The following is a 22,806-nucleotide window of genomic DNA, read 5'->3' as shown; positions in this document are numbered from 1 at the left end:
CCTACCGTTCCATATCAACATTTATAGATATATTTTACCATGTTTCAGACAATACTATTACTTGAAAGCAGCTTTTTCAGATATTCATGCATTTTATTTACATTTGTATGAAAACTTCTGGAGTTAAGTAAAGTGCAAACTTTTCTTAATGCACAGAACAATTAAATTGTCTATCTGTATTATATTTTGTTTAACAAATAACTATTTGGATTAATGTTGTTTTCCTAGTAATGTATTCTGTGAAAAAAACAAACATTTAAACTGATTCTGTTGCTGGTATTATCTTGAAATATTTATTATCAAAGGGAGGGATGAAGTTGAAGAAAAAGACAGGAAAGACAAATAAATCATGTTTTATTTTGTCTATTTCCTTCTCTGTCCTTTTATGTTTCTTGAGAAAAGCATTATATCTATCCATCATTTCATGACCCTGGGTTCCTGTCTTAGCATATGGGCTGACTCCCATTTAGCGATCTGCAGTGTTGACTCCAGATCAATCTCCTCCTCTGGAAGGTTAATATGAACTCAGCCAGTCCAACTGCAGCAGCTTGGGGGTTATCAAACACCTTCACTTAAATTCTCTGAAAAACTTTCAGTCTTGCTGGAGATAAAATCTATACCGTTACTTGACTTTCCCTTTGATTACAGTAGGTTCTTTGCTCATGTCTTTATATTTTGCATGTTCCTTAGGAACAGAATCCTTCGATCATTTACCTGTACAATTTTTACTCTCAGTACAGCATACAGCCCTTGGTTTTATGGCATATAATTGAAATCCAACAAGAATAGCTCTGGGGCCTTCCCTTGTTCTAGGGAAGCACCGGGTGCAGCCTCTCCACGTCCAATTCATCCGTCACTTCCAGTTTTTTGTGAATCACTCTGTTCACAAAATCAATTGTGTTATTTCCTTCACAGTTTTCTGGCACTGAGCAAATTCACATGTTGTTTCTCTAGGCTTGACTTTCAATTCCTCACAACTGATTTCTAATTTTCTTTGCATTTGGAGTACATATCTGACGATGGTGACGATTGACGATGTGGCAACCTCTGTCATTTCCTCTTGATTGTTCTCCATTTGTTTTTGTCATTTTCCTGTTGTTTGCTTTCCTTTTTCTGCTTGGATACGTTGTCATATATTGTCACTACTCTTATTCCCCACTCTTTTTCCAGTGATTTTCCATCTTTTAGTCTGTTTAATCCAGAGTTAAAACCATTTTCATTTAGTTGTTTGCTTTAACAGATTGCCAAATGGTAACAGATAGGCATGAAATGGGACAATGGCCACAAGAAAAAATTCACTGGGTGTCATCTTGGTATTATAATAAAGTGAAATAAAGAGAGAACAATAATGTCAATAAATCAAAAGACTGAGAATATGATTTAGCAGTACAACATAGCATTATTTTGTCTGAAACTAAACAATAGTCTCTTGCTAAATGGTTTTGTCTGCAAAGATTGACCCATGCAACAAATCTATAAGAGCCCCTTCTTCAATAACCCTGGACAACAGGTGTTTAGCTGAAATGATCCCTCCAGTCCAGTATACAGGCTAAAAATAAAGCCCAGCAGGTAAAGCACGAAAAACATTAACTCACAAACAGAATCAGCCACAGGTTCTTCATACTGTGGGCTGTGTCTATTAGTGTCTAATGTGAAGGGAATCTTCACCCTTTGAAGCTTTCCTCCAGCTTTCAATTCTTTTTCCACAACTTTACTTTTTCTCACAAAATGTTTATCATGTTGTCAATGCAACAGAGACTTATATATATATATAGATAGATAGATAGATAGATAGATAGATAGATAGATAGATAGATAGATAGATAGATAGATAGATAGATAGATAGATAGATAGATAGATAGATAGGTAGGTAGGTAGGTAGGTAGGTAGGTAGGTAGGTAGGTAGGTAGGTAGGTAGGTAGGTAGGTAGGTAGGTAGGTAGGTAGGTAGGTAGGTAGGTAGGTAGGTAGGTAGGTAGGTAGGTAGGTAGGTAGGTAGGTAGGTAGGTAGGTAGGTAGGTAGGTAGGTAGGTAGGTAGGTAGGTAGGTAGGTAGGTAGGTAGGTAGGTAGGTAGGTAGGTAGGTAGGTAGGTAGGTAGGTAGGTAGGTAGGTAGGTAGGTAGGTAGGTAGGTAGGTAGGTAGGTAGGTAGGTAGGTAGGTAGGTAGGTAGGTAGGTAGGTAGGTAGGTAGGTAGGTAGGTAGGTAGGTAGATAGATAGATAGATAGATAGATAGATAGATAGATAGATAGATAGATAGATAGATAGATAGATAGATAGATAGATAGATAGATAGAGAGAGAGAGAGAGAGAGAGAGAGAGAGAGAGAGAGAGAGAGAGAGAGAGAGAGAGAGAAAGACACTGTGTCTGTCACTGTTGTGTCCAGAGGCTGGAGGCGCTCCCAGGAGACAGGTCAGTGTACAACTAGAAACATGAAAGAGGCCGTAGGAGACCAACAGCCCAGCACCAGAACTGCTATCTTCAACCTTGTAGGAGTAAAAGAAGGAGCACTGCCAAAGCTCTAATAAAAAGACCTCTAGGAGGCCGCAAATGTGCATGTGTCTGCATAAATGGTTTGAAACCAACTCCACAAGAATGGTACGAGGGCCAAAAGTCAGATGGGCTTGTGCTCCAAGCCAAACACTGTGCACGAGGCTTCAGATTTCCCACGGGACCCTCAGGATTGGCAAATTCACCACTGGGGCTCTCTGCTCTTCATAGATGACAGTAGGTTCCTCCTGAGCACATGTGACAGATATGACATAGTCTGGAGACCCTAGGAGCCTGCAACATCAATCATCATGACCAGTAAGTAATGGTTTAGGATGGCATTTCTTCAGAAGACAGTACAATCCTCCATGTGCTTGCCAGAGGTAGCCATGACTGCCATTATGCTAAGATATAAGATCCTCAGACTTCTTGTGAGACCCCTTGTGAGACCATATGCTCACAAGGGGTGAGCATATGGCCCTTGGTTCCTCCTAATGCAGAGCAATGCTAGACCCCGTGGGGCTGGAGTGTGTCTGCAGTTCCTGCAAGTTGAAAGCATTGAAACTATGGACCGGCCTGCTCGTTACCCAAACCTGAATGCGACTGAGCACATCTGGGACATCATGTCTCAATCCAACCACCATCATGTTTCACCACAGACTGTCCAGGAGTTGGCGGATTCCTTAGTCCATATCTGGGAGGAGATCTATCAAAAGACTACCTGCCACCTTATCAGTAGCAAGCCCAGGCATTTTAGGGAGATAATACAGGAAAGTGGAGACCACACACAAAACTGAACCCCATTTTGACATGTTTTATAAACATTACATTAAAGTTGGAACAGCTTGTAGTGTGTTTTTCCACTTTAATTAATTCATTCAGATCTCAGAAGTGTTATTTGAATGTTCTTCTTTGTTTATATATGTATGTATATATATATATATATATATATATATATATATATATATATATATATATATATATATATATATATATATATATATATATATATATATATATATATATATATATATATATATATATATATATATATATATATATATATATACATACATATATATATCAGTGCCTCCAAATCCGAGACCATGGCCTTCAGCCGGATAAGGGTAGAGTGCCTTCTACTGTTTGGGGAGGATGTACTGCCTACTGTTGGAGGAGTTTTCTTGGGGTCTTGTTTACGAATGAGGGAAAGATGGGGCTGGAAATCGACAGGCGGATTGGTGCGGCGTCTATTGTGGAGCGGGTGCTGTAACAGTCCATTGTGGTGAAGAGAGAGCTGAGCCAAAAAGCAAAGCTCTTGATTTATCAGTCGATCTATGTTCCTACCCTTATCTATGGCCATGAGATTTGGGTCATGAACGAAAGAACGAGATCCTGGATACAAGCAGCCAAATGGGTTTTCTCCGTAGTGTCTTTGGGGTCTCCCTTAATGATAGGGTGAGGAGTTCAGTCGTTAGGGGAAGACTGAGAGTAGAGCCGCTGCTATGTAGCCATTGTTCGAGAATCTAGCCCTTCCCACTTCTAAATTCCTCTTGGGCTCAAAGTTCGAAACCAACCTTGGTTTGACTTTGAACTTACTGAGTATTTCTCTTTGTTATAGTTCTTCTAAAGTCTTCCTGGTTGGGTGGAAATAATCCTCTCACTTCTGCTAATTATCTCCTTCCCAAAGTCACACCATTTTTCAACAAATGATTTAGATAGCCAAGGAGCCAGGGACAATTTTATGGCATTGTTCATTATTGTTCATTGGGCTATAGGAAAATTGCTAAGACCTCCACATATACTTAAGAACCTGTTGGGAGCTGGAGAAGTTCCATCTTTCTCCAGCAGAGTCCGCCATGGATCCTCCTGAGCTGAGCCTTCGACACACCTGAGGCGCATCTCATCATCAGAGGATCCTCAGTATATAACCTGCCTTCAGACCTTGCCTCGACGCCGCAGTGTTAAATCCAGTTTGGTTAGCACCTGAGCCTAGCATCTTCTGAGAACCTTTGTTGCTCTTGAATCCAGATAGGATTCTAATCCTTTTTGTCTCTGCTTTCAGGAATCCTGTTTTTCTCTTGTGAGCTCTGGATGAGCTTAACCTGCCGAGCCTGCCCTCTGAGCCAAACCTGAAGACTCTTCTCTGGATTCCCATGCAGTTCTGGACTAAGAGCTGGAAACCCAAAGCCAAGGTCTGCCCTCACGCTAGAAGTAAGACGCTGAAGCAGTTATCCGACTCTACTGAACTAAACAATCTCTGGACCCAACAGTTCCTCTCTCAAAGCCTAAACCGGACTTCTCAAGGTATAAACCTGAAACTCTCAAACTCAAACTCAACTGCGTCCAAGCTAACTGAACTATCTCCCACACAGACTCCAGTGAACCAGCCCCCCAGGCCTGAACCAGTACCTGTGTTATTTCCATGTGCTTGTGAACAATAAACTTGTTAAACTTTTCTTCAGTCTCTGTGGTGTTCTGCATATTGGGCTTTTCAGTAACCCATCATGACAGAACCAGAGCCATATATTTATTTGACACCATCAAAGAACTTATCCTTACAAGGGTGACACAAAAATCCATTGTCCACACTCCTATATAAATTCTAACATGCTTTATTAGTAGACTCTGGCAGATGATTAATCATTACACCATTCTAGGTCTATATATACTGGCACTCTAACCCAAACTGAGGACCAAACAGCCTGTTCCACTGCTTAAGATGAAATTACTAGGTGTATTTTAAACTTGAACAAAGAACAAAAAAATCTTTTACCTTCTCTTAATGCATGCGGCTGACCTTTAAAAATTGTTTCTTACTCACTACTTCCCAGAGTCAAACCGTATCTTGTGCACACACCCTGGCTTTCCTTCTTTTATTCCATTTAACAAGAACCTCGGCCTTTCCTTCAACTGCCTAACACCAGGCACAATTGAATCTGGTTCCCTAAATCTTTATCTGAAAAGTACTGGACTTGGGTTGCTACACTTAAGAATAAGAAACACATTACTTCAGTCCTTGGGTGGTGAAATTGGTTGGAATCTTCTTTCCCATTCCATCTTAGGTCTTACTCTTCAATCTTTAGAACCACTGGCCAAGCTTAAAACTACACTAAATAACAACGCTGTCTTGATCCATCAAATATTGATTATGGACTAAATAGCAACAAGAACTGGAACTTTGGTTTCATCTCTCTCATCTCAGGGAATGTCTTCTTTGTTGATGCAAGTTCCAACACTGGTCGGTTTTTTTCCTCCAAGGATGAAGAACTGAGCACTTAAAGAAGGGCTCGGTATTAATCCTACTCCTCAACCCACTCCCTCTCTCTCTTTCTTCCTCTCAAAGGGAGTTCATACAGGCAAGTGGAGGCGGCATACCCTACTGAGCCTCACTGTGACCTGTTTTAAGGAAATTACATCAAAGTTGGATCAGACTGTAGTGTATTTTTGCACTTTAATATTGCGTGATCCCTTTATTGTTGTATCGTGTGTACATACACACTTGTGTATATATTTATATAGAAGAGGATTTCAAATGTTGATGTCATGATTTGTAAATAGGAAAATACTACAATCTAGCGGTAAAGAGAGTTAAAGATTGACCTCAATAATCATTTCACTCAACTGAGTACCTAAAAGCATATTTTCTATCTTTGAGGTGAAATCAAATTATTACAAGGCCAGCATTTGAACAGTCATAAGGGTCTTAAACTGATAAAACTAACTAATCAGCATTATGAGCATATCTGATGCTGGAGATAATTTTTAGAACTTTTTACTGGCCCTGAATAATTATAAAATACACAGGACAAACAGTGAATATATCGGAAATGTTTCTTACATAACATTACAGTATTCCTCAGACATCAAAATCTTTCTTTTTAAAAGCAGCATTTGAACATGTGGCCATGTTTATATCAACACTATGTTGCATATGTTATTGCATTCTATTTAAGATCCAGTAGTTTTGTGATATATGTTGCTCATCTAATTTAAAGGGCGGAAGTAAACATAGTCTTAGATTAAAATATTAATGTATTTAAAATGACACATCCATTTCTGGCGGTGTGATCTCAATCAAAAAAGAAAAAGAAAACAATAGAAGCCAAGCAGGCTGATAATAGGAAGCGGAATAATCAAGGGAATTGTCTTCTCCGTATTTGCATCATCTAATAAATTAGACAAGAAAATACATAATTAAACTGATATCTTGCAACTGTTTTTTGACTACTGGTTAATCTACCCGCCTAAATGTCATGAGATTTATCTGTTTGTATCCATAATAATGCAATAAATTATTGACAACTATCTTATTAAATAAATCATTTCTGCTCTACCTATTCATTGTATGACCTCTAAAAATAATTCCCTTATGTGGCACTACATGATTGGAATATATCAATGCATTCGCTACATACTGCTTAAACTTGTGGAGACAGATATGAAACAAACATTAGAAATGGGTTTGTGGCAGAAAGCAGCCATCATAATGAAAGTATTTACAGATCATAAGAAATTATTACATTGTTTCCTTTATTTGCATTGAGGTTTATTTTACAGACTTAAAACTATTTAGAGCTAACAAAATACAGCTATTATTTAAAATTGTACACCATCTCTCAATATAAGGAATTAACAAATAAGTCTAACTAGGCTCATCAAAGAATGTATAATCTTCTTAAAAGTGAAAGAAATACCATACTACACAAACAAAATTTTTATTTGTTAGATAAAGATTAAACGTACTCAATAAATACAAATCTTAAAGATTAATCATGTATTTATGTGATATTGATCATATGAAGGCATTTTATTGCAATTTATGAAAGGAGTAAAAGAGGTTTTTGACATGTTCAAAGAGATTAGTTTCTGAAACATGAAATAAAACCATACATTTCCCTATCATCCATCCACACATCAATCTAGCAAGTGTCCTATTAAAGATGGATTTTGTGGACACTGAGGGCCGGATTTATCAAGATGCAATTTTGCGTGCAGTAATTTGCGCTAGGCAAACTGGAATTTTGCGCGAGGGGCTGAACCATGGTTTGCGGGTGATTTAACAAGAGCGATTGCGTAACTGGTGGCAGGTGCAAAACTGTTGGAGACGCCCTATTTAAATGATGGTTTTGCACGTTTTGTGTTTTGCGGCAAAGTAGTTTGTAGTTTGTGCAAACTAGTGCATTAATAAATTTTAATCTTAAAGTGACACCCCCACCCCCTCCAAAAAAAAAAAAAAAACAGGTGTTTTGTATTGGTCTGTAGAAAAATGCACATACCAAATGGCTCACAATGGGACTGTGGATGAGATGACTGCGCGTACGCATCCCCGCAGCATTGGCATGTTGCTCCACAGGCGCAGAGGTCGGGGTTCTCCGGTAGGGCGTCAGGGCGACATGGCATTTAGAACGTCGGACAGCACTTCTGAAAAACGAGATTGGGAGATCCCAGATGCAAAAAAGTGCAATGTTGCAAGGAGTTTTGTGATATCCGGGGTATTGCGTGGGTCCTCCTTGTGGCTGGCTCCAAATCCATTCGGAGTTCCCCCAACAGCTCCAAAATGGCAATGCTGGATAAACGATATGTTTTGATGATCGTTTTCTCGTTCATTCCAAAAATATTAACACGGAGTGAAAAAATGCGTTCTCTGCGTCTCCTTGCTTCATTTCCATGTCTCCTTCTTGCGACAATAACAGCTGCCATATGTGCGCAATTACGCATACAGACCATTTGCACCTTCTTTTGAAACGTGTTAAATATAGAGTCAGATACCGTTAGCAAAATTGCTTTCAGGTTTGATAAATCACTTTGCGAGTGCTTAATTAATATATTTACATGTTCTCCTCCCACAAGACGCACTTTTGCGTGTAAACGCCCCATATTGCATATTCATTGCAGAAAAAGTACTAAATGGATAAGAGGCGCTACATTTTTTAGCATGCGCAGTGAAACAGCTCACGTTTTTATACACGTAAACCTTTGATAGATCCGGCCCTTAGAGACAACCGACATGCAGCTTAACTCAGACACCAATGGCAACTCCAGGTAAGGTGAAAAAAGTGGGGAAAAAAGACCTTATTAAGTACCAGTACAAGCTATGAGAATGAGCCGAAGAATACTGCAGCTCTGTGTTTCTGCTACAGATGACGGTATAATTGGAAAGCACTGTAATACCTTTTTATTAAGCTTAATGCTTTTTAAAAAAATGGATTTTGAAAGGTGTTTTTTCTAAAGACATCCATATTGGGGTCTGATTGGCAGTGGAACAAGACCAGAGTAAATATTAGGGCAACTTTAATCCAAATAAGTCAAGATGCTCCTTTCAAAATACCTTCAGTATTTATAATTTCTTACCCCAGGTAACATCACACTTCTAAACAAAAGTCCTGTGTGTCAGAGCAGTAAACTGCTGTGCTTGTTCAATGAATGCATGTGTCATTTCAACTTGTCGCCAGAGGGGGCAAACGTCTGCAAAATCTTCTGAACTTGCGCTACACTCCTTTAAGAAAGTTTTTCCCGTCATAATGTCTGATTAGACTCTATTCATAAACACAATCCTCTAGTCAGTCTTTTCCCCCCGAGCCCTAAAATCAGCAAATATCAAAACATCTTCAAAAGAACAATTTAGTCTAACTGCTACTGCAGAATGACAGTACCAGACAGACATATCTCAGATGTCCCCTTTATCAGTAAATTATAGAAAAAGCTGTGTTTCAACCATTGAGTACCTTCCTTACACTTCAAAATCTTCCAGTCAGCCTTCCTTGCCCACCACAGTAAAGAGACTTTCCTTGTCAAGATGTTCTATGACATCCTAATAAATGGAGGGTGTGGAGAAACCACAGTACTGGTATTATTGAACCATAATGCAGCATCCCAGACTGTTGATGACTAGATTTTGTTAGGTCCCCAGTAAAAGTGGACTGGCCTTTCTGGGAAAGAGCTGGACTAGCTTAAATGTAGGACAGAGGCATGTATGTAACTTTATATCAAAGACCAGAAATACCTCATGTGGTGTTCCCCAAAGGTTTGTATTTGGGCCACTTCTATTGAGTACCTAAATGTTCCCCATAACTCAGATTTTAATAAACATCTAAATCAGTTAACATGCAGAACTGTTCACTATGAACCCAGTCCAGCTCCGGGTAAATGCATAAAAGTAATCAATGCATGGATGTGCCAACATTTTCTTTAGCCTAAAAATCCAACACCAAAACTGAACTAATATTTTTTTGACTCAAAGGAAGGGTGATGAGCTTTCATTATTGCAGCTAGAATTCACTGATCAGACTCAAAATCTGTGTGGGATGGATTAAGACCTGAACACTTAGATGTACACAGTGACTGTAGTAAACCTGAAGAAAGTTTTCAGGATTAAAGGACTACTACTGGATGGGATTAAACTGATTTCAGATAATAAAGTAAAAAATCTTGGTGTTATTTTTGATCAGGACCTGTCATTTAAATCCCATATCAAAGAGGTTTCTAGAATTTCCTTCTTTCATCTGAGGAACATTGCAAAAATTAGAAATATCCTGTCCAGGGGTGATGCTGAGAAACTAGTCCATGCATTTGTTACTTCAAGGCTGGACTATTGTAATTCTTTACTATCAGGAAGTCCACAAACTGTAGTTAAAAGCCTTCAGCTGATCCAAAATGCTGCAGCCAGAGTTCTAATGAAAATTAAAAAGAGAGATCATATCTCGCCTATCCTGGCTTCTCTTCATTGGCTTCCTGTTAAATCAAGAATAGAATTTAAAATCCTCCTTCTCACATATAAAGCCTTAAATGGCCAAGCTCCATCTTATATCAGAGATCTGATTTTTCCTTATGTTCCTAACAGAGCACTTCGCTCTCAATCTGCAAGTTTACTAGTGGTTCCTAGAATTTCTAAAAGTAGAATGGGAGGCAGATCTTTTAGTTATCAGGCTCCTCTCCTGTGGAACCAACTACCAGTTTTAGTCCGTGAGGCAGACACCCTGTCTACTTTTAAGGCTAGGCTTAAAACTTTCCTTTTTGATAAAGCTTATAGTTAGGGTGGCTCAGGTTATCCTGAGCTATCTCTATAGTTATGCTGCTATAGGCTTAGACTTTTGGAGGACATAGGGACCCCCATTTCATCATTCTGCTTCATTCTCTCTCTGTTCTCCTATTCTACAGAATCTGTTAGTTCAATCTCTAACCTTCTGCTCTCTCTGCTTTTCCTCAGAGTAGCTTTGCCTCGTCTGTTCCTGTTTGGCTGTGACGTCATCCTGGAAAGAAACATCAGCTGTGCTGCTTCTATCAACACCCTTGTTTATAGATGTTGGAGATCGGCCTGTTTTCCAGTGTGGTCCTGTTTCTCTGACTGTGACTGAGTGGATGTGCTCTCTTCGTCCTCTGGCATGGGAGCTGCCTTGGAGCTCGTCTGCCTGGCTGTGTGTTTCCTGGACGGGGCCGCCTTTTACAGCTGCTTTTTGTATCTCTGCTTCTGTCTCCTTGAACCCCAGTCGGCCTCGGCAGATGGCCGCTCACACTGAGCCTGGTTCTGCTGGAGGTTTCTTCCTGTTAAAAGGGAGTTTTTCCTCTCCACTGTCGCTACAAGCATGCTTAGTGTGGGGGATTGTATTTGAGTCAATGAGTCAATGCAATCAACTGGTTTTCCTTAGATAGAAAACTTTGTATCAATTTGACTGTATGATCTGGTTGAACTGTAAAGTGCCTTGAGATGACATGTGTTGTGAATTTGGCGCTATATAAATAAACTGAATTGAATTGAATACTGTATCTTATAAAAACTTACCCATGAGTTTATCTATAAATAGTTGATCACTGCAAAGGTGTCTTTACAGGACTGCCTAAAAAGATAATAATTCAACTGCAGTTGACGCTGAATGCTGTTGGATTAAATATGTATGTTTATTAATGACCCAGACCATTCAGCTTTACTGGTTCAAGTATACTCAGCATACCCTGTATCGAAAAAGAGATGTAGAAGTAGTATTTGGTCCTTATGCTTTTCTTACTAACCCCAAGAATACTTTAGAAGCACTTAAACCCTAAGTTGCTTTAAAACAAGGTTAAACCCCAATTTTTAGAGCTGCCTTCAATTGTTCTTTTTCAAATGTGAACTAAAACCTCATTAGATTAAGTTAGAAGTCCAACATTTTCTTTACCTTCCTCTGTCATGCATTTCCAATGTCTTTTTTCTGTTTGGCTTTCTTTCCTTAGGCTCGTTTTATATAAAGCACTTTGAATTATGTTGTTTCTGAAATATGCTGCACAAACAAATTTTGCTTTCCTTTGCTTTATGATGTGCTCTCATACACGTTTTTTAAAATCCATCTTCTCTTTCAATCATATCCCTGATCACATTTCTTTTAAAATTCCAATATGAGGGCTGACAACTCACAGTAAAATATTTTTAGATGCCTTCTGAGGCGTGTAGCACCATAATGCTACTTTTTAGAATAGGCTTAAAACTTTCCTTTCGATAAAGCTTATAATTAGAGTGGCTCAAATTATCCTGAGCTAGTAAATCTTTTGTTATCCCGCTATAGGCTCTGGCTGCTGGAAGACATAGAGACCACTTTACATCGTTCTGTTTCATTGTATCTCTATTTAGCTCATTTTGTACTTGTTTCTTCAACCCCTGACGTTTTGTTTCTCTGCTTTTCTCATCATGGTAGATTTATCTGGTATGTTCCAGTTTGGCTGTGACACCACATAACCACTTGACTCTCACTGCATGCATAATAAGGGATCACTGTAGAATCTATGAGTAGATGCAATCAGCTGATTTTTTTTAGATAGGAAACCTATAACTATTCTGATTGTATTGTCTCTGTAAAGTGACAAAGAGTGAGAAAGAGGCATATAAATAAACTGAAGTAGACTGAATTGAATAATATTGGTGGAAGCAACTGAAAAATGTAGTTTCCATGTTAAGTAGGGTGACCAAACGTCCGTATTTCCCGGGACATATCCGTATTTCACGTCCTGTCCCGGGTTTTTTTTAGAAAGTGAGGAAATGTCCTGATTTCACTGCGCACAACGCTCCGTGTGACGTAATCCCTGAGCCGCGTCAGTGCGGGCAGCCCTGTTCTTAATCAGAGGCTCTGTTCGAAAACCTAGGACGCATCCTCCAAGGACGCGGTCTACCTAGACTGGATCCTTCGAAGTCCTTGAAAATAAGGAGGCCGGAAGAGTTTTGGCTGTAAATTCGAACAGTTCCTCCCTTCAGCGGGTTTTACCGCCGTATGCTCTGTTGCTTAGCAACCGTGAAAGTTGACACACAAAGCAGGAAAAGAATGAATACCGAGGTTTTCAAAACTGTTTGTTTATGTATTTATTTTTTTAAAAGTTAAAGTGAACAAAGACTTCACTCACAAGAATCCAGAATGGAATAAAGATTCCAACCACCGGGAGCAGGAACAAATCAAATCAAATGTAATGATAGAAACCTTAGTCAGTTAAATAACCTGCTGCTGTCATTCTGCACATCTCTGATGTTGCTGCTATTTTCAAATATCCATTACTGTAAAAATGTCCACAGCTGCATATTGGTTATTAATTCTCCAGTTTTATATTGTTAAAACACTTTACAGAATTTTATTTTTTATATTTTAAAGCTACAGTGTGTAATAATTACAGGGATATACAGTCAGAAATGTAATATATTATACATAACTATGTTATTTATCATCATCTACGAGCTCAGCCTCTTAACCTTAATATTTGCGTTGCCTTAGAATTCGTTATTTATATTTACATAGGAGCGGGTCTCGCAGCCGTGGAGGCAGACATCTTTGCGCTACGGCAGCATTATGAAAAAAGCAGCTAGCCAACAAACTAGCGATTGCGAGATCGCCCATTACGCTCGAAAGTAACTATGGCAAGTTGAGAGAGATGAACTGAGACTGTGCTGAACACACAGACTAATGAAATACTATCTGTAAAATTATCTATGTAAACAAACCTCATCACTTGAGAAGGTAGGTGATGCGACGTCATGGAAGACATTTTGTCCCGTAACGCTCGCCGTACTGTTGGGGGGGAGAAGCGGTGGGGGGAGATGTTCATGTTGCTGCGGTCTGCAGTCTGGACGTTAGATGTCGCTGAAAATTACACACTGTAGCTTTAACTCTTCCCTATTATTTTATTCTTAGACATTTTTCTAAGGTCCTCATTTGTGTGACCATTTTCAATAATCTTTCTGCTGCTGTAAATTTGCCCATTGTAGGACAATAAAGGGATTTTCTATTCTATTCTATAAAAGGGGTAGAGAGATATAAGTATATCTAAACAATGTATCTACAAAATGTATCTGCAAAATCTCTAATATTCAACAACAAAAAATACTTAGTTAAGCATATTGTGCAAAACAACAATAAAAAAATTAAACTCCTATCAGATTTATAGTTCCCACTCTGCAGATTTATTAGAATCTGTCCTTGAATTACAGCCAAACCCATTTACACAGTAACAGATTAAAACCTTTAGATAAATGAAACATTACCGCCACATATCTGACTCTATAACCATTAAAACAACTAGTAACAAGTAACATTTCCTCTCATCACGGAGCAAATCCCGATGATGAGACATTTGTTCTTTCAATCAAACCCCCCCCCCCCCCCCCCCGCTCCAAGGTGTCCTGGTTTTCCCAAATGAAAATATGGTCACCCTAATGTTAAGGCCTCATAAATAGGTGTAGATAAAAAATGATCTAAAAGGAGGAACCCGGTCTTAGAATAATTATTACCTGGTGCAATATCCTGCTGATAGTACCCTTTAGGAGTTGGGGAGATTGGAAGGACATATTGTGTTTTTGACGTGGTTCAGTTGGCACTAAAAAGCCAAAAACAAATCCAGGATGTATCCAATCCTGACTGTTACATCATCACTAAACTGAAGCACTGACATGAGGCAGAATAAATATACACGTTCATGCTGTTTGGGAAAAAGACTGGCCCTTATTTGTGATGGATTTAAAGCAGGATGTTTACATACTGTTTTATTATATTTTCTTATGTGGTCATGTTATTACAAACCTGTTGTCTGTTCATCAGCTGAGGAACCAGAAGGAGTAAGTTTACCCTGTGGAAGACTGACCATGTGTTTCCCGCCAGTAAAGCGGTCCTAAAAATGAATCACTGTCAGTGCTGCCCAGATCATACCGTCCTCATGGGTCACATTTTAGCTGGTCTTGGTTCAGAGTGTTTACAGTCCTTACTGTGTGAGTGTCTAGTTACTGCTTCTGGCATGTTAGTCTAGCACAAGAAGCACTTTGTCCCTTTCACCCTCCGTGTGTAGATTTTTACAGCCACTCACATTAGGAGTCACCTTCCAGAAAGTGACGAATGAACTTTAATTAATCTAAAAAAAGAAAGGCTATTAAAGCACTTTCAAAGTGCGCCTACTGTTGTTCCTGCAGCCTGATGGTGCCTTTCTTTCTAAGCCCATTCCTACAAGTTGTGACAAAAGATTAACATTATTCTCCTGCTACCATCTGCGTTTGTTCTTGAATACTTATTTAATCACCACAATTAAATCCTTGCAAACTGTGAATGGCCTACACCACTGACCTTAAAATCAGTATCAAGATAGCTGTGCTCCATGCATGCATGAACAGTTGGGTGTGCTGGGAAGTAAAGAGTTTAATTACATACAAACTCATAGTCCCTCCCTTCAGACATTGAAAGTGGGTGTAAATTTAAACCCCCGCCAGCTGCTACTGAACCCACGGGGTTCTATATCTGGACTAAGGGTGTGCAAAATAATCGTCAAATCGATGCATCGTGATTCTAATTTTTGTGATCTACTGAATCGATTCTTGAAGGCAAGAATCGATTATTAAAAAATAAAAATGAACAAATAAAATACATTAATGGTTGGCGCACATCAATCAAACCAAGTGGAATACAACTTCCAGTCCAGCAGATGTCGCTGCGGATGTGTTGACGCCTGCTGCTTTGTGTCATAAGCATGTCCGGACTGATTATCCTCATTTTGTTATTTTAAGTTTGATGAATCCTAAGATCTTTTTGTTAGTGTGTCCATGCCAGTAATAGTAATATTTCTGTCCAGTATTTGTTTTCATGGCAACACCTCCAAAAGTAATTTAAATAAATACAGCTATGTATGAATTCAGTTGCTTTCAGTTATGTATCAATTGAAGACACTATCCAGATCATACACAGCCAGTCAGCCACTGGTAAGGGCTGTATCTTTTTCTTACAGTGTTCAGTGAAAATATCCCAATGCATCGCAATATTTCAAGTATCGTGATGCATCGTGATAGAATCGCATCGTGGCATGTGAATCGTGATTCGAATCGAATCGTGACTTCTTTGCCAATACCCACCCCTAATCTGGACTATAAACAAATACTGAGATTATAAGTTTGCACCTTATGCAACAAATGACAACAGTAGAAACAGTAGAAAAATGTTCATATTTCAGTCAGTGTAATTTTCTGTGCAGTTTAATAAAAAGGGTTACGAAAATGAAAATTTGGAAGTATAGATATCAGATTTATATCACTATTTTGCTCATTCGTACTTTGATGCCAATTATAACTGGGTTTCTAAAACAACTGAAACTATATTTAAAGCGATTTTCCACTTCATTCCAGGTTAGAAGCCTAGTCAAGTATCAAGTGTTTGTCTCTGTAGTGTCCATGTGTTTATATGTGTATGCCTAGAGGGTGGTAACACGTAGTAGGGGGCTGAGTGAGAAAGAGGCATCAAGCTGTTGTTACATAAAATCAAAACCTAAATAGATTTCTCATTCATGCTGTATTTTGCTTCAGGGTAAAATATTTGAATACACCCAGATTTAAAAACCAACAACAAAAGTAGTTAGCTGAGATAATGCAACAGAAAACACCAAAGAGAAGAATTATTTTACATATTAGAAAGTACACATATGTTATGATGTATCTTAAAACCTTCTTACCTTTCCTATGTTTTATTGAGTCACTCTGCTCTGATTCCTCTCCATTTAAAAGCTTTGCTCCAGGCTTGGGTTCAAAAACAAGGCTTTAGATGTCATCAAAGCAAGGTCCCCACTGTTCAGCTCCCATCATGAATCTGAATGAGCAACAGTGTCAACCTGTGTTGTCCAACAGATCTCCTTTTATAGATGGCTTATGTCCACAAATAGCATACAGACACTAGTCTGCATACTGGGAAGAAAAAAACAATGTGTTACATTCCAGGAATCCCAAATTACAATAGTTCCACCCTAGAACCTTATTTTACTTTTCTATTAATGGGATGATTTTTTATTTTTTATCAGCAAAACTCCTTGACATCCCATCAAAAACACACACATTTTAGAGATTTCTAAAAAGATATTTCCTGTTTTAAAGTGAATTTCAGAAATTTGATGGAAACTTTTATAAGTTAAATGTATCAAATAATAAATTACAGAAGACAGACTTATAAAATTAGGACTTACAGAACTTGCTTTGCTTTGAATATAGTAAAGAACAATATTTCTGCTTAAATACAAAGCCTAATTTATATAGAAAGTATCAGCTGTTTTATTATGCATCTAAATGATCCAGATCCAGGGTATTCAACAGTCTGCTGTGACCATTAAGGTAAGGTATTTTCCAATAATAAGCTATTAGGCAGCTTGAGTCTAATTCTGTTTCTTGCTTTTTTGTTGCCTGTATCTCTGTCTATATGTCTCCCTATCAGGGAGAGAAAGCAGACCACTGTTCTTATCCTTCTCATACACTACATTCTTTATTTCTGTCACGGTAGTACTTGTCAAGTTTTCTTCCTTCCTGCTCCTTTCCCCTGCCTTTCTACCAGGAGCTACCATAACATAAAGTATGGTCCAATAGCGCCACCTCTTTTCATATATGTTATTTATTGCGCAATGTCAAAACCTGGTAGGAGACTCTAGACTATGTGAGCAGATCGGAGCATGGAGTGAACAGTGGAGCGGAGCAGAAGAAATATGGTAGAGCGCAGAGCGGTTTTAAATGTAAAGGCCGGAGCAAGGATTTCGCTCCACCCCAGTTCGCTCCAACTTTATTTAAATTAAAACCTAGGCCAATGCCTATGCTGTAGTCTGTGCCTATAATCTGCTATAGTCTATGTTTCAACTTTACCACGGAATCGCCGAGATGAGGATTGCATATTGGCTGTTAAAATGTGGGATAAAATATCATAAAAACATTCATTAACTATACTTAACAATACAGAGTGGGTTTACATAAAGTGATCATTGTGGTAAAAGCCTGTTTATGAAAATGGATAGCATACATGCATTTTACGCTATTATCTGATTTGAAATGGGATGCAAAGTGGCCTTTTTTAATGTAGTATAGTAAAATAAATTAATAATTAAATAGGAAACGCGGGGCAACATGAATGTAGCGAGGTTTTACGTTCACAGCTGGGAAACAGTGCGGTAATCTAACAGCAAGTTAAATAAGACAATATACATGTATCGGTCACATCACTTAATTAAACACCATTTGTCCCAGAGCCCTGGCATAATAACATGAAGGAAAAATGTCAGAAAATGCCTTCTCCTGAAAATTTCAGGAGGGGGGCAAGAAAATTAAAGCACAAAGCGGATTTTGAGCGGCGTGTCCTGGCGCAAGTTTGAGCGGCGAAGTGAATGAGCGAATATCCTCCTGAACAGGGAGTGGAAATTGCGCAGTGCTCAGCTCCATTCACATGCTCTGGGAGACTGATATGCAAAGTGTAAAGGTGAAACCAAACTCAGTGAACGTATAATGATATGGTAGTAGTAGAAATGGGATAAAAAGTATTCTAAAGGCCAATTTGTACTTCTGACACATAGCCTCTGCAACCGTCAAATCTGTCTCTGTCGTCGTGCACCTTTAAAAAAATCCTGACTATACATCGTAAAGTCGTGAACCCGCGCAGACCTCAAGCGGAAGTGTGCAGACAAAAAGCAGCTGTGATTGGTCCTTGGTATGCCTTTCCGGCTGTCTGTATGGTTGTCCTTTTCAGTTCTGTGCCGGGGCCATTTTTAAAAATCGAGGAGTAATAACAACAATGGATTACCACAATGAAAGGTTAATCGAGCAGGTTCAGAAATACAACCACTTGTACAATGCCTCAGACAACATTGTTTTGGAAAGTAAACACTGCCGCCGGGGCCGTCGAAGAAGTTATCGTGACCAGTTCTCGAATAGGCTCCCCCTAGTGCTTTGGCAGGAAACTGCTGTGCATCCCTAGAAATTCCAGACCGACGTTGCAGATGCATACCAGCAAAACTGGTTCGCGACCAAACACAAGCAACATTTGATGTGTGCGGTTGCAGAAGTATAACCTGCCCTTAATCGTTCAACCAGTCCTGCAGTCACAGAAAGTCAAGAACATTCAAATAAAACTTAAATAAATTAGCCTTTGAAAGAAAGGACTTTGAATGCAACTTAAAGACAATTACATAAATAAAGATAAGATATGAGATGTCTATCTCGCAGTCTGTGCGAGATAGACACTCGCACAGACTGCCACTCATTTGTGATGGTGTAATGACAATAAAAGATTAAAAAAAATGCAAAAACAATATAACCAGGGTATGTACTTTTTTTAAAGCACACAGATAAAACTGCAGACAATACCAACAAGTGCTGGAGGGGAACTATTCAAACTCATTACTGTATGGAAATAGAAAAGAAATTCACTCAAAACATTCTGTGAAATGGTACCGCAGTCATATACCGTATTTTCACGACCATAAGGCGCACCGGACTAAAAGGCGCACTCTCAGTTATGTGTCCCATTTCTGTATTTAACACACACATAATGCGCACCGGACTATAGGGCGCGTTTTTTATATACAGGTACAAGTCCTCTACTACCTTTAAATACCTCTACTGCGTATTTAAAAATACAGCGGGGGCAAAACTGAGTATGACTGTGCTTTATTCATGTATTTATTACAAAGTATTAATCAAACCTAGAAGCTGGCCGTGAGACAGATGACACAGCGCTGTGATCACTCCTAAATTAACTTAAAATCCTGAAACCTGCTGACGGAATATGTTCGCTTTTATTGCCGGTATCCTGGTGCCTGCAGCTAAAATTATTTAGATGAAAAACACCTGCCAGCAGCCGCGGTGAACCCCAGGCTGCCCAGCCTACAGGCTGCTGATGAAGAGATTTCTGCTGTCAGCGCACCGCTGGTATGTGGGGGTCTGAGCGCCTCCGACAGAAATAGATAATCTGGATGAACTGACTGCAATTATTAAGTTTTCAGGTGGCCTTTCTCACTTAAAAACATATTTATACTTATTTATTCCCACTGATCACAGCAAATATAGCTGCAAGATTTAGATTATTTAGATGAAAAAACACCTGCCAGCCACCGCGGTGAAGCGGAGGAGACGCGCTTAGAGGCTGCAATTGAATTAAGCTTTCAGGGAGAAAAATAGAGCGGGAGCAAACCTGAGTATGATTGTGCTTTATTCATGTATTTATTACAAAGTATTAATCAAACCCATCAAAGTCATCATCCTCTGTTATCCTCAGCATTCCTCTGAATAAAACAGCTGCGCTAAATCAGACATGCCAGTTTCCCCTTCTTCGCTGTCAGAGTCACTTTCCGTGCAGCGCAGCTCCTCAGAAATAATGCCTGCTTTTGCGAAAGCTTGAACAACAGAGCCAGCAGACACTTTAGTCCAAGCATCTACAATCCATCCGCAAACGGTGGCGTAACTTGCCCGGCGCTGCCTTCCATTTATCCTGAAACTGTGGTCTCAGTCTGTCATCCATCGCTCCCACGCCGCTCGCAGCCTTACTGTGAACGGCCGCTTCAAACCGATGTCGAGCGGTGGAAGCTCCTTTGTCAGATCCCCCGGGATAACGGCGAGCACAGCGTTCACCCAGCCTTTTCATTTGCATTAATATCATATGTCATCAGAGCGCTGTCTGTCTCGCTGCCAGCTCCCAGATCAGCTTCTCTGATTGGTTGATGCGGCGCGTCCAGCAGCAAAACTTAAATTTTTCCATCTGAGCAGCAGCAGCGCGTTGGCGGTGCATCAGATGCTTAAACGCTCCCGACGTGCTGCACCAAAACGCGCTGCGGGACCTTTTGCTGCGCCTATACGCGCGTCAACCATTGACTTTGCATGTTAAACTCGCTGCTTCTGCTGCACCTGCTGGGTCCGGTTCACACCGATGTCGAGCGGTTGAACAGCGAGCACAGCGTTAATTTGTTTCCCCATGTTTTTCACATCAGCTGTGAGATGGGCACGCATGGAGTCACAGATTAATGGTGATGAGTGGAAAAAAAACACCTGGTCTCCTTACATTCAGCCACTCTTTCATCATCTCCTCAATCAGGTGGTCTCAAAAGTCCCAGTTACAACACACATAGGGCGCACCGCACCATAGGGCGCACCGCACATTTTGAGGGAAAAAAAAGACGTTTAAGTGCGCCTTATAGTCGTGAAAATACGGTATGTGCAAATATGTCTATGCCTCCAGACTCAGATGCACTCAGTTCAAGTTCCTATTTTACAGCAATTTCATCCCACTTATTTTAACCCATGTGTGCACAATATCATTTGACATCAGGTGAGAGTTAAAGTCTCAGTATAGTTAAGTCCACCTCATTACTCTGCAGGGGTTTCTAAAACCATACTCATGAAAGGTGGTTAGATTCTGCTCTATTCTGGAGCTTTCTCCAAAGTTAATGAGCACTAGTGGCCTTAGAGCAGCACTGAATTTGGCTTCCAAACGTAATAGATCACTGATATATAAAAAGCCATCTGACACTTTCCTCAGGTGAGGGAGCTGGCACAGACTTTTGTCTGTGTTTATGTGCCTACTTTCAGTCTGAAGTAAACACCTTTTTGAAGTGTCATGGTAAGATGAAGAAAGGTTACCTGCTCTATAGCTCTATTAATGGTAATCAAAGGCTAACATCCTGTCTAATAAAGCCTAAATATCATCTCTCATCTATCAAACACAAATCCAAATCTTGTCTTTTTAACAACTACAACTGGATGTTGGTTACTCAGTTTGCAATTAAGGCAGTGCATATTATGCGGTCTTATGACACTTGAAAAGAGGAGCTAAGCAGTTAGCTAATTGCCACCTTCATCTGAAGTGGATGAGCTGGCAGAGGGAGATGAAGTAAGTACAAACCAGTGGTGACGATGTGCTGGCAATGTCTCTAATAGTTGATCAGTCTCATATGGGCTGCTCTCAGAGCTTTGATCTCTGGGCTGTCTGGAATGGAGTGGACCCAAAAATAGACCCAGCCAACCGACTCTTTCTCCATGTTGTTTCTAGTGTTTTATTCAGACAGATTTAGCTTTTGATCAAATTGGTATACAAGCAAGTGTTAAAGATTTGTGGTTAAACTCCAAAGATTCTTCCTTAAATAATTCTATATCTGGGTACAGTTTTTACCTGGAGCTTTTTAGTATCTTGAAATATACAGTATGTGCCATTATTTCTCGCTAAACTAAAATTCCATTTCCACTAACTATTTCAATCAAATCCTTTTACAATTTAATTTTAAATTTTTATCTTTTGTTTTAGAGAATTACTTTTTCTGGACATCTCAGAGCTATTTGAACTGAATAGAAGTTTACTAATAAAAAAAATACAAGACAAAATAAGATTGAAAATAATGAGCTAAATAGAATTTAATAAAAATAATATTTGTTGTGGATAAGATACACAATTAAAAGTACTTTGTTTGGTCTATTCAGTCTAAACAAATATATAATTTAGTAATCTACTATTTTGCATGCTTTGTTAGATTTATTTGAAATTACATTTTTATTTGTGTATAAACTTAAAACCACTTCTTTCAGCTTTGTCTGTCTTGTCTAAAATAATGATCGATTTATTCATGTCAGGGCTGCAAATAAAAAAAATGCAGTAATTCTGGTGATTGCTACATTAGCAAAGTTGACTTATTAATAAGCAAATAACTGAAAAGTACTCATGTTTTTCTGCTTTTGGTTAATGGAAAACATTGAGCCTTGATAACAGTTAATTAAGCTACACATAAAAAAGTTAATTAATAATTTTCCCAACCATAAGCGTCGTTAGACCTATTTAAGGGTGGCTTCAGTCATCCTTTCTTTGGCATTAGCCACCCTATAATTATTTTGCGATTTAAAAAAAAATATTTTTTTTTTCTGTATTTATTTTTTCCTCATATTTTCCCAAAACAAATGCAGTAAAGCACCGAATAAAAGCCATAAAGAAGACAAGTTAATCTGAACAATCATAGGAGTAACTTCCTTAAGGACTGGTGTGGACATGTCCCCACCAATCTTGACCGGTAGGGGGACAGTCCCCACCAATATTTTGTACACGTA

The 22,806-nt window shown here is 39.1% G+C and overlaps 1 protein-coding gene across 5 annotated transcripts in view; it reads right to left on the bottom strand.

Moving 5' to 3' along the window:
- Positions 1–16,589, bottom strand: part of LOC119790652 (muscular LMNA-interacting protein) — a 65,314-nt gene extending 48,725 nt beyond the window's left edge. For 3 of the 5 annotated variants that reach the window (XM_038296275.1, XM_038296277.1, XM_038296276.1), the window contains exon 1: positions 16,428–16,588. The gene's annotated coding sequence lies outside the window, so the exon portion shown is untranslated. Of the gene's footprint in view, positions 1–16,427 lie in introns of all 5 variants that reach the window. The other 2 variants (XM_038296282.1, XM_038296279.1) reach the window with 1 other exon arrangement.
- Positions 16,590–22,806: the final 6,217 nt, after the last annotated feature.

The sequence above is a fragment of the Cyprinodon tularosa genome, unplaced genomic scaffold (assembly GCF_016077235.1).
Source record: "Cyprinodon tularosa strain WSP-4 unplaced genomic scaffold, ASM1607723v1 ctg37, whole genome shotgun sequence".
Lineage (NCBI taxonomy): Eukaryota > Metazoa > Chordata > Actinopteri > Cyprinodontiformes > Cyprinodontidae > Cyprinodon > Cyprinodon tularosa.
This window is presented reverse-complemented; position numbering and strand designations above follow the sequence as displayed.